Source organism: Hippopotamus amphibius, chromosome 3 (genome assembly GCF_030028045.1).
Source record: "Hippopotamus amphibius kiboko isolate mHipAmp2 chromosome 3, mHipAmp2.hap2, whole genome shotgun sequence".
In the NCBI taxonomy this organism is placed as follows: domain Eukaryota; kingdom Metazoa; phylum Chordata; class Mammalia; order Artiodactyla; family Hippopotamidae; genus Hippopotamus; species Hippopotamus amphibius.
Genome location: NC_080188.1, coordinates 142,831,238 through 142,847,841, shown reverse-complemented (window position 1 = coordinate 142,847,841; position 16,604 = coordinate 142,831,238). Strand labels below are relative to the sequence as shown.

General features: G+C 44.5%; 1 long non-coding RNA gene across 1 annotated transcript; it reads right to left on the bottom strand.

The window, feature by feature from the left end:
• Nucleotides 1-13,253: 13,253 nt before the first annotated feature.
• LOC130849221 (uncharacterized) lies at nt 13,254-15,974 on the bottom strand. Its single transcript, XR_009052702.1, has 3 exons — nt 15,807-15,974; nt 13,445-13,521; nt 13,254-13,357 (listed from the first exon to the last, which is right to left on the bottom strand). It is a non-coding gene; the product is annotated as an uncharacterized LOC130849221 (long non-coding RNA).
• Between the last annotated feature and the right edge of the window lie 630 nt (nt 15,975-16,604).

Sequence of the window (16,604 nt, the reverse complement as noted above, 5' to 3'; positions counted from 1 at the left end):
CTCTCTGGCCCACCACTCACCTCCTGCTGTGCAGCCCGGTTCCTAACAGACGTCGGACCGGTACAGTTTGGGAACACAGCAATGACGACCTACACGCAACAACACAGGTGATTCTCACAGATATTGAGGGGAAGAAGCCAGTCCTGATGTCATCTTGTGTGATTCTACTTACTAATGTATACAATTCAAAAAGGCAACTGATTGATGTCATTAGAAGTCAGGTTGATGGTTACTATTAGAGGGCAGTGCCTGGAAGGATCACCAAGTAGGGCAGCCTCTGGGATGCTGGCCACGCCTTCCTTGATCTGGTGATGGCTTTGGGTGTGTGTTTTCTTAGTGGTGATTCGTTGTCCCATATGCTTATCATAGCTCTTTTCTATAATAAGTACGTTCACTTCACTTAAAAAGTTTTTTTAAAAAAAGCTTAGGAAAATTTTTTCTATAACTCATGATTCTTCGTCTGATTTTATTTATAATAAACATTTCAAAAATTAAAAATGATAGTAGTATCAATATTGAAAATATGGGTCACTTCGGACTTCCCTGATTGTGCAGTGGTTAAGAATCCACCTGCCAATGCAGGGGACACAGTTTCGATCCCTGGTCCAGGAAGATCCCACATGCCAAGGAGCATTTAAGCCTGAGTGCCACAACTACTGAGCCCAAGTGCCACAACTACTGAAGCCCATGCACATATAGAGCCCATGCTTCTCAACAAGAGAAGCCACTGCAATGAGAAGCCCGCTCACCGCAATTAGAGAAAGACTTCGAGCAGCAACAAAGACCCAGCGCAGCCATAAGTAGATAAATAAACAAATCTTTAAAAAAAAAAAAAAAAAGGAAAATATGGGTCACTTAAATGTGAAGAGCCATCTAGAGCCCAGTATACTTGAGGATAAGCCAGCCACTGTTTTTTTTTTCCCCTATAACACCAGGCATTTTGCTCATACTGTCCTCCCATGTGGTTAGTGGTGAGAAAATGAGGTTAAGAGGTAAGTGGGAGTGGAACTGTGTTATTTAAAATAGCCCAACACTAGTATCATTCTCTCCACCTGGGAGAATATGAGCTTCAAAGATGCCTGCAGCCATCGAGGTTATCTGGACAAATGCTACCTTCTGATATGTTTCCTTAGATGGCACGTTGGCCATGCAGTCTGGGTCCACTGCCAGATAAGCCTTGCCCCTGAGAGGGGGAGGGAGGGAAGAACTCAGCAAAGTTTGTTCCAAAGAACTCTTTCTTAGGTGTGGAGATAAACAGTCCACGTTACATCACAACCAAAGATGTTTTGTTTTCCAAGACCACGGTAAGTTTCAAGATGGAAAAACTCAACAGTTCCTTAGCTTCCCTTCCCCCTTTATCCAAACACCTGCTCTGCCTCCCACAGTCCTCAGCACCAAGCTAGAGACGTGGATGTCATCTTCAGTGCTTCTGAAGTGATCAGTGATCAGTCATTTATTATTTAGATATGTTTGTTCTCACAGACATTGACCTTGCTCAAGCTGTCATCACCTTTCATATGTTTACTTTGGCCTCCTAATTAATCTCCTATTCCAATCTCTTAGACGCTAAATCCAGGGTTGCCTTCAAAGGATACTAATTAATCATGTCACTTCTCAGCTTAGTATCCTCCTGTGGACTAAACTCAGTGGTCTAGTTGTGCATAGGCCTTTGTGCTCTGACATCAATCCACCTTTGGCACCTGTCCTGCCCCCTCTCCCCTGACTGGATATATTGCTATTCCAGTGGAACACCATGGTCTTTCACATCTCAGCCTTGGCTCATGATGTTCCCATTACCCAGCACCCCTCCTCCTTCCACCCAAACACAAGACCCACTTCTGGGCTTGAAATACCTCTCATGAGAAGCCTTGTCCAATCCCTCACTCCACTTTCTGCTCAAACTGTGCTGACCTGAACTGTGGCCCTTACACTCTCTGCTCAAGTACTAGATTCTCAGTGGCAGAGTCCTTAATTCATTTTTGCATTATAGCACTTGACACATAATAAGAACGAAGTAACTTTTTAATAGCACAATTGAATCACTTTGCTCTATGACACAAAGCACAGTTAACATTGGGAAAATTTGATGGGGATTTTATATTGTTTCCATCCCAGGAATCTACCAAACTGGAACTTCATGGCTCATGACTCTCTGAAGAAAAATCAGCAAAGCTTTGGAGGTAGGATGTCCTCTGGCATTTAGTTATTGCTGATCAGAAATCCTTTTAGTGATACTTCTCTGTTGCTAAGGAGCCCCTGAATGTGCTCAAGGCATTCAAAAGAAACTGGTTCTAAGAGCTTGGCCTACACAAGCATTCTCTCTCTAAAGCAGAAAGCTTTAAGGAGGAGATAATATATATTTATTACAACTGAAATTCTAATTACCTTCTTCTTTGCACAGACAGGAAAACCTGCTCTCCTACTCTGGCTGACTGTGAGTGAGACTGGTAAATGGACAATGGGTCTTCCTTATAGACTCCAGGAAGTTTTGCTAGTTTGAACTTTCTCAAAATTAATATTGCAGAAAGCTAAATGCGTTTCACAATAACCAAGGCCTTTAGAACTGGAGATACAGGGTGATGGAAATAGCTTAATTCAGGGAATTGTAGAAGCCCCGGTTTGCAGCGTGTGTATAAGGAAGTCTGTTTAAAAAAAAAAAAAAAAGGCCCTATCTGAAAAGGAGATCAGAAGGAAATCAATTAATTCAACAAGCACATTTTGAGCATCTACTTCATACCTGCTCTTTTTCAATTGTCTCCTTTATTACTCTCAGCTAATTTAGAACTTAGATGTTGAAGCAGCAGTCAGATTCTCTGACCCTTAATTGCCAAACTCAGTTTGCAGTTCAGCTTAGATTCATTTATTAAAAAGGAAATTATTTGTGCCACTTTAATTTTTCACCTTGCACAGCACAGGTTTGGAGCATCTGTGCTTTGACACACAAAATATTTGTTATTATTGCCAGTGGCATGGGATAGGGGAATAAGAAGAAGGTGGACCTATAAACTGTATCCTTAATAATACATTAAAACTGAGACATATAGTATCCTCCTTTTATATTTGAGAAAACTGAGTCTCAGAGAGGTTGAACAACTTGTCTTGGTCACACAGCTAATAAGTGGCATCTAGAAATTCAAACTCGAGTCTTTCTTAACTCTAAAGACTTTGTCCTTCTCCTACATCCCACTGGCTTTGGGGGCAGGAAATGGACTTCTGTGTCTTGTCCCCCAGGGGACAACCAAAATGCCTTCTAAATCATTAACTAGTGTGAGTTATAATAATAATAATAATCTTTATTAAATAGTGAATAACATTTTTTTTCTTTGAACTCAAGCAACTAGTATCAGAAACCTCTCTACACAGTTGCCACTCAGTAAACTCTGAAGTTGTGACAGATTATTTAATTATTTATTTATTTATTTATTTATTTATGCCCCACTGTGCAGCATGTCATGTTTACAGGTCAAAAAGATCAAATGTAGCAATGCCACATGGTTCAACTAAATAGAATAATTCCCCCATGTGCTTCATCACCCATGGCAATCTTCTCATCTGTTTCTTCCCTCACTATTCCCCACCCTGATAATTATGAACCAAATCTGAGACAACCTATCATTTAATCCATATATATGTATTAATATACATATATACCTATCATGTAATCCATATATATATATACACATATATATGCATATATGTATATATATGTGTGTGTGTATATTTTTGTTTGTTTTTTTGGCTGGGCCATAAAGCATGCTGGATCTTATTTACCAGACCAGAGATTGAACCCGTGCCCCCTGCAGTGGAAGTGCAAAGTCTCAGCCACTGGACCACCGTGGAAGTCCTGTCCATGTATACTTTAAATAGTAATTTTTAAATGGATAGGGTGGAGGCAAAGACATAGCTATTTTATTGTCCAGCCTCGGGAGTAAAAGATTTAAGAAAATGGGCAAATGTTTAACTCTAGGAACCTCAGAGAATACTCACATCCCTCCTTAGGCATAATCAGAAGCCAGTGTTTGCACTGCACTTTTCAAATCCTGTTGAGTTCTAGAGAACAACGGATATTTCTCCACATCGCAGGGGATCTCAAGGTCATCCAGCAGCATTACCATTTGGGTTTTATCTTGCAAAATATTACCTACAGTTTACTTATAGTCTCCTTCTCAAGACTATTGAATTATAATGCTACAAAAGGCCTTTAAATCCTTTGTCAGTGTTTCTCAACTCTGGATGACACAAGAATTAACTGAGGCTTTTAAAAATATGCTACCTGGCAGTCTCCTAAGTCAATAGAAGTAAAAGCAAAAATAAACAATGAGACCTAATCAAACTCATAAGCTTTTGCACAGCAAATCTTAAACAAAAGACAACCTATGGACTGGGAAAAAATATTTGCAAATGACGCAACCAACAAGCGCTTAATTTCCAAAATATACGAACAGCTCATACAATTCAATAACAGAAAAAAACACAAGCAACCCAATCAAAACATGGGCGGAAGCCCTTTTTAGACATTTCTCCAAAGAAAACATACAGATGGCCAATAGGCATATGAAAAGATAGTCATTGCTAATTAATAGAGAAATGCAAATCAAAGCTACAATGAGGTACCACCTCACATCGAATAGAATGGCCATCATTAAAAAGTCTACAGGGACTTCCTAGGTGGCACAGTGGTTAAGAATCTGCCTGCCAATGCAGGGAACACGGGTTTGATCCCTGCTCCAGGAAGATCCCACATGCCACAGAGCAACCAAGCCCCTGCGCCACAACTATTGAGCCTATGCTCTAGAGCCTGTGAGCCACAACTATTGAGTCCGTGTGCCGCAACTACTGATGTCCACATGCCTAGGGCCTGTGCTCTGAAACAAGAGAAGCTACGGCAATGAGGAGTCCGCACACCACAATGAGGAGTAGCCCCCGCTCGCTGCAACTAGAGAAAGCCTGTATGCAGCAAAGAAGACCCAACACAGCCAATTAATTAATTAATTTAAAAAAAAAGAAAACGTCACATATCATTTCTCCCATAATTTCATCAGCATGTGCATCTAACTTTGTGATAAGGACCTTTGGGAAAAAAAAGTATACAAATAATAAATGCTGGAGAGGGTGTGGAGAAAAGGGAACCCTCTTACGCCGTTGATGGGAATGTAAATTGGTGCAGCTGCTATGGAGAACAGTATTAAGTTTCCTCAAAAAACTAAAAATGGAGTTGCCATATGATCCAGCAATCCTACTCCTGGGCATATATCCAGACAAAACTATAATTTGAAAATATACATGCACCCTTTCGTTCACAGCAGCACTATTTACAATAGCCAAAACATGGAAACAACCTAAATGTCCACTGACAGATGAATGGATAAAGATGTGGTACATACACAGAATGGAATATTTTCTTTTTTTTTTTTCACATACATGGAAGAATTTATTTTTTAATTTTTTAAAATTATTTTTTATTTTTAGGAACTTTTATTGAAATATAATGGACATACAATGAACTGCATATAAAGTGTACAATTTGATATTTTTTTCTTATCAGTAATGTATGTATGGCAATCCCAATCTCCCAGTTCATCCCCCCATCCCCCACCCCCCCTCCCGCTCTCCCCCCTTGGTGTCCATAAGTTTGTTCTCTACGTCTCTGTTTCTGTCTTGCAAACCAGTTGATCTGTACCATTTTTCTATATTCTGCATATATGCGTTAATATACGATACTTGTTTTTCTCTTTCTGACTTACTTCACTCTGTATGACAGTCTCTAGTCCATCCATGTCTCTACAAATGTCCCAATTTCATTCCTTTTTCACAGTGAAATATTACTCAGGCATAAAAAAGAATGAAACAATGCCATTTGCAACAACAGGGATGATTATCATGCTGAGCGAAGTAAGTCAGAAAGAGAGAACTTCACTGGTGGCGCAGTGGTTAAGAATCTGCCTGCCAATGCAGGCAACATGGGTTTGATCCCTGGTCCGGGAAGATCCCACATGGCGTGGAGCAACTAAGCCCATGCACCACAACTCCTGAGCCTGTGCTCTAGAGCCCATGAGCCACAACTACTGAGCCTGCATGCTACAACTACTGAAGCCCATGTGCCTATAGCCCTCACACCTCAACGAAGAGTATCCCTGGCTCACCTCAACTAGAGAGAGTCTACGTGCAGCAACAAAGACCCAATGCAGGCAAAAAATAAATAAGTAAATTTATAAAAGAAAAAAAAAGATAAATACCATATGATATCACTTATACATGGAATCTAAAATACAACACAAATGAACATATCTATGAAACAGAAACAGACTCACAGACATAGAGAACAGACTTGTGGTTGCCAAAAGGGGTGAGGGAGGGATGGACTGGGAGTTTGGGATTAGCAGATGCAAACTATTATATATAGGATGGGGAAACAACAAGGTTTTACTGTACAGCACAGGGAACTATATTCAATATCCTTTAACAAACCATAATGGAAAAGAATATGAAAAAGAACATATATGTGTATAGCTAAATCACTTTGCTGTATAGCAGAAATTAACACAACATTGTAAATCAACTTTACTTCAATAAAAAAAAAAAATGCTACCTGAGCCTCACTGCAGACCTATTGAATCAGAGTCCCTGGGTGGTGCTTTGGGAGCTGCAGCTCTTTAAATCTCCCCAGGTGATTTTTTTTTAATTGGAGTGTAGTTGACATAAAATACTATGTTAGTTTCAGGTGTACAACATAGTGCTTTGACATTTATATAGAGTATGAATTGATCACCACAATGTCTAGTAAGCATGTCACCATACAAAATTATTATAATATTACTGACTATATTCCATGCTGTATTGAGGTAAATTATATGACCAGGTAAAGCCTCAGTCACAATGAAAAAAAAAGAGAAAGCAAAAGGAGATCTGCCAGCGTTGGCTTCCTGATGACCTTGACTGAGCAAACAAGGCCACCTTGGAGAACACGTGCAGTCCAGATGTGCCTGCCACCCTTGTTCTCAAGGTGAAGTCTTTGGAGAGTTATTAACCCAGTGATGGCTTTGGTGCCACACTTTCCCCCTCTCCTTCCTTCCCTTCCCCTGCAGCCAAGTCCAAGCAGCTGGCTGTGGGGTGAGCTGACATGTGACAATTAAAATTTGCCCCAGTGGAACTTCACCAGCTCCTTTTATCCCTGTAGGAGAGTGGGAGAGGCATTTGTGGTCGAGAGGCTATGCTGGGCAGGGAGCACGGTGTGATTAGCAGCGAAGGAGTTGAAAGACAAATGCCAGGAACCCTGCTTCCCGTTGCTTAGGGTGGGACCAAGCAGGAAGAAAGGGAAGATTTTCGGATTTACACGAGGCCTCAAATCTTGAAGGGTCCTAAATTTGTTTTCACTTAGGACCTCTAACAAGTTCTGATGCTAGATGAAAAGCAAGTCAAGTTCATTTCAGGTGAGTCTAATGATTGATTTTTTTCATTGGCATCAGGGCACACTAGATATAGTAATTTGCAGTTCATAGTCCACTCGTAACTTGACATTAGAACCTGAAAGGCAGTAATGTAAGTGGGAGGAGAGACTTCGTGAATTCATTCTGCAAATATTTCTTGACTGGCAACTGTGAGTAGGTTTGGTGCTAGTTGTGGACGGTACAGCTCGGAGCAAAACTCAAGTTCCTCCCCCAAGGGCCTCTCCTCTACCCAGGGTGGGGAGGAGAAAGGGCAGAGTCAACAAGTCCAAGTACATCTATACGTACCCACACACACATCAAACAGAACAAGTGGTCAGTGCTGCAAAGAAAAAAGAGGGAAGGGACAGAGACAAATGCCTGGGTCTGTGGGGCCGTAGTTATTGCTTCCTGTCCCCATATACATGGGGTGGGGACAGGAAGTGAGAGGAAGGCAGGCAGCCTTTGCGGGAGGGGGTGCTGGGCTACTGCCACTCCTCAGCAGCTCCTTACTCTGCCCCACGAGGCTGCGGAACCTCAACGTCCATCAGAAAAATGCATGTACTCCCCACTGCGCCATCATCCCTTCACATTCTACCAGCGTCTTTATCAGACCCATGCACAGCGCAGGGACACCTGGTCAGCCTCTTCCTGGTTGACGTGCGGCCCCTCAGGTACTTTCAAGCCTCGTAGCAGGCCAGGTTGGTGGTCTTGCCTCTGTCCTCCTCACTCTCTAGGGCAGGGCAGGGTGTCAGTGCATCGTTCCTGGCTCACAACCTCTGCAGGAGAGGGGGCGTGCAGAGCTGTCATTCCCACACTCCTGGTGGCCTCAGAGTGGGTCATTATCTCGAGGCTGAACGACAGTGGCTTATGAGCTGCCTGCCTTCCCACATTTTAACTCATTCACTTCTCACTGTAGCCTGGGGAGGGAGGTGTGACTATTATCCTTAGTTTGCAGACAAACTTGCCCACGGCTGGAGAGAGGCAGAGTTGGTCAAGTCTTATCCACTGAAAAACGCTTTCTTTAAGGAAACAAAGGACAATTATGGAAAGTTTAAAGGTCTAGGGTTTAAATAACACCCCAAGGCAAAAAAATGGTGACTCAGGAAAGGAGAGAGGACTTAATTACCCTTAAGTGCTGGCTGTGGGTTGGCACAAAAAAGGATTAAGTGCTAGGAGCCGGGATAGAATGACCAACTTAGGTGTGGGAGAGCCGTTTAACACATGTGTGGATAACTTTATTCATTTATTTTTCTGTTGCTAAAGGAATGTGTAGAAATTTACAGAAAGGCAGCAAAAAGGTATATGAATCATCCACAATCCTGCTTCCTGAGACTACCACTACTAACAGCTGTCGAATATCTACCTCTAAGATTTTCTGCAGTCACATGGGTTGGGGTGATTTTTGTCCCTGGTCAGATGTTAACATTACTTCCCCATGAAGCAGGCCTTATTGGGGTCCTGTCCCATCCTTCCCAGTGACCTACCTTCATTCCTACAAGGATAGACTGCCAGAGGTGAAAGGGCCCCCTGGCAACACCTGACCCTAAGGCCCAGGGGCCAGAATCCTTTTACTTTTTCTCTTACTGGGAGGCACCACCTGGTAAGAAGCCCCTGCAGAGAAGAGCACCTCACTGCTTTGCAGGCTGGCCCAGGCCTTTCTTGGGCCATTCTGATTGCTGGAAAATTTTTCTCTGTTAGGGACCCAAGACTCCAGGTGAGGTCTGATCGCTAGCACAGCATGCTAGGTAGCTAACCCAGGTTGCAATAAGTTTCTTTTTTGTCTTTTTTTTTTTTTAATCATATTCCTTTCAGTCAGTTAAAAAAAAAATCCAAGATGTTTCCTACATGAACTGCTTGATATCATCTGTCTCAGTCAGCTCTGGCTGCTTAACAAAATAGCACCAACTGGGGGGCTTAAACAGTAGACACATTTCTCACAGTTCTTGAAGCTAGAAGTCCGAGATCAAGGTGCCGGCAAGGTAGGTTTCATTATGAGGCCTCTTCTCTTGGCTTGTAGTGGTCACAATCTCACCATGTGCTCACATAACATGTTTTGTGTATGTGGAGAGAGGAAGTTCTGGTGTCTCTTTTCATAAGGGCACTAATACCATCATGTGAGCTCCCCACCCCTACCTCATGACCTCATCTAAACTTAATACCTCCCAAAGTTCCCACTACCCAGTGCCATCACATTGGGGGGTAGGGCTTTAACATATCAATCTCAAGGGGACACAAACATTCAGTCCATAGCACCATGCCAGATTCCCCAACCCTGAATGATTTTGTGAACTGACCCTCCTCATCAAGAAAGGATGGCTTTTGGGACTTCCTTTGTGGTCCAGTGGTTAAGACTCCATGCTCCCAATACAGGGGGCCTGGGTTCAGTCCCTGGTTAGGGAACTAGATCCCATATGCTGCAACTAAAGATCCTGCATGACACAACTAAGACCCAGTGCAGCCAAATAAATAAATAAATATTAAAAAAAAAAAAAAGGAACAAGTTCTTTAAAACAAAAAAGGAAGAAAGAAAGAAGGGATGGCTTTTGAAAGGTCTGTAAAGTGAGAGCTGCCAACCAGCTTCTCCGTACTCCATTCTAGGATTGGCTGCCTCATGCTGTAACCAAACAGGACCCTATGGGGCCTTCCCAGGACAGACCCCACCACCCCTGTCCTCTTCTTGGCTCTTGTTTGTAGAAAAACTTTATACTCCTAGGCCTTCCCTGAGTTCTAAAGAATCAGTTTAATCAGAGAGGTGAGCAAATGCAGAAGCAAAGGAAGACAGTCAAGCAAGACAACATAATAGTTTAGCCATTAAACAAAATCAAGGACTTTTAGTCCCTCCTTGAGGGCTATAGATAATATTCTGAGTCATGTCCTTTGAGCTCTTTTGTGGATACTGAAACCCCCACCAAGTGGAAGAAGTTAACTCTATGTTGCCCACAAGCATGTAGACCCCGGACTGGTTGGAAGCAGAAGGTTGATGATGTTGACTACCTCACCACCAACCAATCAGAAGAATGCCCACAAGCTGATCATGCAGCCCATCTCATCCCTCCCTCATCCTGTCTTTTTAACCCTTTCCCTGAAAGTCTTTGAGGAATATGGATCTTTTGAGCACTAGCCACCTGGACTCCTTGCTTGTCACCTGCAATAAATGCTGTACTTTCCTTCACCACAACCCAGTCTCAGCAAACTGGCTTTACTGGTTGAGCAGACCCGAGTTTGGTTCAGTAACAATGCCATACTCCATGTATCCCAAATCCCCTTGGAAGCCAGTTAAAAATAAAAGAGAATAGATCTGAGTAGGCAATTTATATATTATTGTTCAACAAAAGTTTAGTGAGCACTGCCAGGCTGTTTCAGAGAGCTGGGGACACGGTGGCGAACAGACAAATCATGCCGCCTGCCCTCACAAAGCCCACGTGATTGTTCATGACTGAACCAAACAAATATCTGGATGGGATGATGTCGGGTAGAGATACACACTAGGAAGAAAATAAGTCAGGGGGATGGCCGAGGGCAGCTCCCAGTTTTGTGGAGCTGTAAGCGTATCTGGGGGCCCCGTTTCAAAAGAAGAATACATGACTTATTAGTTTCCCGGGGCTGCTATAGCAGAGTATCACAAACTGGGAGCTTCAACAACAGTTCTCTCTCAGTTCTGGAGGCTAGAAATCCAAAGTGTCAGCAGTGTTGGTTTTTTCCGAAGGCTCTGAGGGTGCATGTGTTCCAGGCCTCTCTCCTGGCTCCTGGGAGCACTGGGCGCTGCGTGACTGGCAGGTGCATCACTCCGTCCTCCACCTTCACATGGTTTTGTCCCTGTGTCAGTGTCTTCTTATAAGTCATGTTGGATTAGGGGCTCACTCCTCTAGCATGACCTTGTCTTTTTTTTTTTAATTTTATATTGGAGTATAGTTAATTAACAATGTTGTGTTAGTTTCAGGTGTACAACAAAGTGATTCAGTTATACATATACATGTATCTATTCTTTTTCAAATTCTTTTCCCATTTAGGTTATTACAGAATATTGAGCAGAGTTCCCTATGCTATACTGTAGGTCCTTGTTGGTGACCCATTTTGTATATAGTAGTCTGTACATTTCAGTCCCAAAGTCCCAACGTATCCTTCACCACAGCATGACCTCATCTTGGCTAATCACATCCACAATGACCCTATGTCCAATAAGGTCCCATTCTGAGGTATGGGGGTTAGGACCTCAATGTGTCTTTTTGGGGGGACACAATTCAATCCCCAACACAAGGCTAGGGCTCCTCCCAGGGCTTGGATGGGGCCTGTGCCAGCGACGGGCTCTGAGGCATAAGCTTCTTCCGTGTGGCAGCAGCTCTACCCCAGGGATGCAGGTGTTGGGGGGGTGGGTGCACGATCACTTGGGGAGGGGGCACAGCAGACCCATCAGTGCCCCTCCTGTCCTCTCTACCCACACTGGAGGTCCCAGTCCCCCTTTTGCAGAAGCCTCCCTTGGTCTCTCAAGGGCTTTCTCTGTCCCCCACCCCCAGCCAAATAGACGTGGCCCCAGGAGAAACTGTCAGCCAAAGAGGAACAGAAGTTGGTGAATGTACACCTCAGCCTCCTCCTCCCTCAGAGGGACTTTTTTTTTTTTTTATATATAACTTTTTTTAAAATTTATTTATTTATTTTATTTATTTATTGGCTGTGTTGGGTCTTCATTGCTGCACACGGGCTTTCTCTAGTTGCTGAGAGCAGGGGCTACTCTTCATTGTGGTGCACAAGCTCCTCATTGTAGTGGCTTCTGTTGTTGTGGAGCACGGGCTCTAGGCATGTGGGCTTCAATAGTTGCGGCACACGGGCTCAATAGTGTGGCTCACGGGCTCTAGAGCACAGGCTCAATAGTTGTGGCACACGGGCTTCGTTGCTCCGTGGCATGTGGAATCTTCCCAGAGCAGGGCTCGAACCCGTGTCCCCTGCATTGGCAGGCGGATTCTTAACCACTGCGCCATCTAGGAAGTCTGAGAGGGACTTTTTAAAATGTCTTTTACTGTAAGTGCAGATGCATAAAAACACACCAAAGAAAAAGAGGGCTTCATGAATTACTCTAAGGCAGACACCCTGTAACCACTGGTGGGACATTCTGAGGTGTGGTCCATCCAGTCTCAGGAACTGCAGAATCAAGGTGACCTTTTGCTGACTCATTTCCCCATCTCCTCTTCCTGCTCCTGGGACCACCTTCCAAATAAGTGGCTTGCATCAAGTTCTTATCTCTGGGTCAGTTTTTGGTGAAACTCAAAAGCAGGCAGTTGATAAAGAAAGGCTTCTTTACAGAGATGGTATCTGAGGTGGGACCTTGGCATTGGGAAGGTGTTGGCCATGCAGGGATGTGGCTTAGTGTTGGCTGGGGCGGTGGCGGGTGGGGGTGGGGGAGGAAGTTGTGGAGGCCCCAGGAGAGCAGGCCTGGGTTTATGGGGAACAATCACAGGCATGGGAGAGGCAGTGAAAGCCTGGAAATCCTGTGTGTGTGTGTGTGTGTGTGTGTGTGTGTGTGTGTGTGTGTGTGTGTCTGCAGGTATGTGAGTTGTGTGGGAAGTGGGGTAAGGGTCCCTGTGGGGAGAGACTCTGCCTCCCTCTTCCCTTTTCAGCCCTGCCACCTGACACGTACACACACACACACACACACACACACACACACACACACACACACACACGCTCACAGGAAACTGTGTTTCGAAAGCCCAACTTCATGTGCCCATTTGAGTCCGACAACAAGCATCTATTCAAATCAGGTCTTTAGAAAGCACGTCGGCTCCACATGAGCTGCACTAAATGCAGAGGTACCTGAATCACCAGGACCCAGCTTCGGCTCTCCTGTGCTGGCTAATAACGGAAACACAATTGCTGTTGCCTAACGGTGGCCCAGAAGCTGGGGCGCCCCTTCCTCGTGGGGTGAGTCTCTCCAGCTGCAAAGAGGGCGGGAGTCAGGGTGTTGAACACTGCGCCCACCTGAAGCTGGGGCGGGTCTGGCTCCCCCTCTGATTAATACCTACCTTTGTCATGCTGGTGTGAAACAGGCCTGCCATGGAATGCATGTGCGGTGGATTGACATGCAAAGTGAAGAGTTTTGCTGATTAGAAAAACAAACAAACAAAAAACACTCAGGTCAAGTTCATAGAGACAGAAAGTAGAATGACAGATGCCAGGGGCTGGGGGAGGGAAAATGGAGACTGGTTCAATGGGTACAGACCTTCAACTTTGTAAGAGGAAGTGGTTCTGGAGATTGATTGCAGAATAATGTGAATGTACTTAATACTACTTAAGAATGATTAAGATGGTAAATTTTGTTATGCGTATTTTACCACAATTAAAAAAAATTATTAAAAAAACCGAAATGGCAGACCATAGTTGAGGCAGCAAACACTGACTGCTATGGTTTGGAACGATTGTGACATCGCCTTTGGTTTCCGGCATTGTTCCAAATGACCCATCCAACACCTTGATGTTCCCAGGGGCAGTAGACATCATCATGTCATCACAACCAAAACCCTCCCAGTGAAAGTGCCTTAAATATTTCACCTCCGCAATCCATCCCAACAGCCCAGAAAGGAGATTGATAGGTAAGGAAACCAGCTCTGATAAGTTCGTTACTTTGCTTCAGGCACGCACTCACTAAAGATTCCCCACTGCTGCTCTGAGACACTACAGGTGATACGACTTCCTCCAAAAGCCACAGAACACTGGTGACCCCGCCGGGATCCCTTCTCAGGGCTCCCCTCACAGGCCAGTGCTCTGTCTCAGGCCCTGGCAACTAGGTTTTACAGCTGAGGCTTCTTAAGTAGCTGCCAGTTGTCCTCCTGGTCATGGGGGAAGGGGAGTCACCATTTTGAGGAGCTCACAGCGTCCAGCTGTGCACCTTCCTTTCTTTTGGGCAAACTGGGCACAGGTTTTGTCTGCTTTTGCTAAACTGGCAACTGTAGTATCTAAACTGGGCTTTGCAGGGTTGCATTATTTGGAAAACCACAGCTTCTGAGATAGTTCTTAAAAATGTGTGGTTAAATGTGAGCTCCAGGCCACAGGCTCCTGTTCTGACTTCCTCTCAAGCACCCTGTGGCTTAGTCAAATGTGGAAATAGCTTGAGGGGTTTACAGGCTGCAATCTGCCACCACCCTCTCACCCTCTCGGGTGCCACCCCGTCCCTGGGCCTGCTGCCCAAATTCCTGGGAGTGTTGGAATTGACATTATCTTTAAAAAAAAAAAAAATTCACATTACACTAATTAGAAGAGGGCTCTGAATTCAACAAAAATGTTCACTGTAAAGTCCAAATGCAAAAGTCATGGACTTTGAATTTAGACACTGGATTTGAGTTGACTGTGGCTTTAGAAAAGTTACTTATTCTTTCCTATTCATTTGTTTTCTTGGCTGCGAAATGAGGCTGATGCCAATGGGAAGATTAACAGCACATGCAGAGACCACCCCAGTGCGTGGCACATGGCAGAAGCCCCATCAATACTGTCAGCCCCCCAGTTAGGATTCTCTGGAGACAAGTAGGCTTATTGCCCTTTTGTCCTTAGAAATAATTTGGCTTCTTACCGTATAATTCTGTGAAGTAGATTAAAGTTCTTCCCACCCCTGTCCTTACATTATTAGTTTACTCAGCAAAAAATTACAGAACCAGGGTAACCCTCAGGGCAGGCGGGTCCACATGCGTCTGGAGTGATGCAAAGTTCCCCTAGAAGTGAGACCACGGGCCTGAGCTGCTTGCAGAGACAGCTCTCAGCAGTTAGCTCTTTCTCCCTGGAATGTGGGGAGGGAACTGGGGAGTCGGTGGGTTTCAGCCCTCGGTGGTGGAGCATTTAGAGACCCCAGGATTCCAAACTGGATGGCACTGTAGCCCAATACCCTTGCTTCACACACGAACAGAGGCTCTTCAGAGATAAGTAAGTAACTGACCGGAAGCGTCATGCTGGCTAGGGCTCGGGGCTGGGAACAAGCTAGTTAACATCTGGGTTCTGGGAGATCAAGCTGGCCAACCTAAAGCAATTCCTAACTTCTTTGATTCTCTGTTTCCTCCTCCTCTAATTGGAAGTAAGATTACCAACTTTACACTGTGTGATTTAAAAGGAAATAATGATGCTAAATTGAAATAAGACCGTGGGACTTCCCTGGTGGCACAGGGGTTAAGACTCCGAACTCCGAGTGCAGGGGGCCCAGGTTTGATCCCTGGTCAGGGCACTAGATCCCACATGCATGCTGCAACTAGGAGTTCCCATGCCACAACTAAGGAGACTGCCTGCCGCACCTAAGACCTATTTATTTTATAAATAAATAATACTTTAAAAAATCGTAACCATTCTTGTCAGGGTGTAGGGGTTTTATTAAAAAAGAAAAAGAAAAAGAAGACAATGACTTACCTAACAGGTGATCACTCTTGTCTCTGATCCTTTAAGAAAGAAGACAACAAAGGGATCAAAGGGAGGAGTGAGACCATCGGAGCCCACCTGGGGTGGTGCCCCAGCTGCCTCCCAGGGAGCCCCGCCTGAGAGCTCAGGGCGGGCAGAACCTCACACATAGTTGGAGAAATCTCCTGACTCTACAAAGGAAGAGAACTGGGGACTCTAGATCAGTTAGTTAAATGCCAGCCCAGTTCCCAAAGGACTAAGGAGGTTTTTGGAATTTGACTTTTGCCCTTTTCTTTGGCCCAGCCCCTCTCTCTGGTGGAAACAAACAGCTCTGGTCAAACTGCTTTAGACCTAGCTCGCCTGATGGCCCTGGGCTTGGGGCCCTGGAGGGAATCAGTACTCTGAAAGGAAAGAAAGAAATCTTCAAGAATTTGGTGAATCTGTCATTCAGAGATGATTTTTGGTGAATCCTCTTGCTTTTATTTATCTGTTTTTGAGAAGTTACCAGGAGATGAAAAGATCGCTTTTATGAAATTGAGGGATGGCAGAGTTTGGTTTTTTTTTCTTTTGTCTTTTCTTCGGTTGTGTTGGGTCTTCGTTGCTGCGCTCGGGCTTTCTCTAGTTGGGGTGAGCGGGGGCTACTCTTCATTGCTGTGCGCGGGCTTCTCAGTGTGGTTGCTTCTCTTGTTGTGGAGCACAGGCTCTAGGGCGCATGGGCTTCAGTAGTTGCAGTGCTTGGGCTCAGTAGTTGTGGAGGAGGGGCTTAGTTGCTCTGCTGCATGTGGGATCTTCCCCACAGGGCTTGAACCC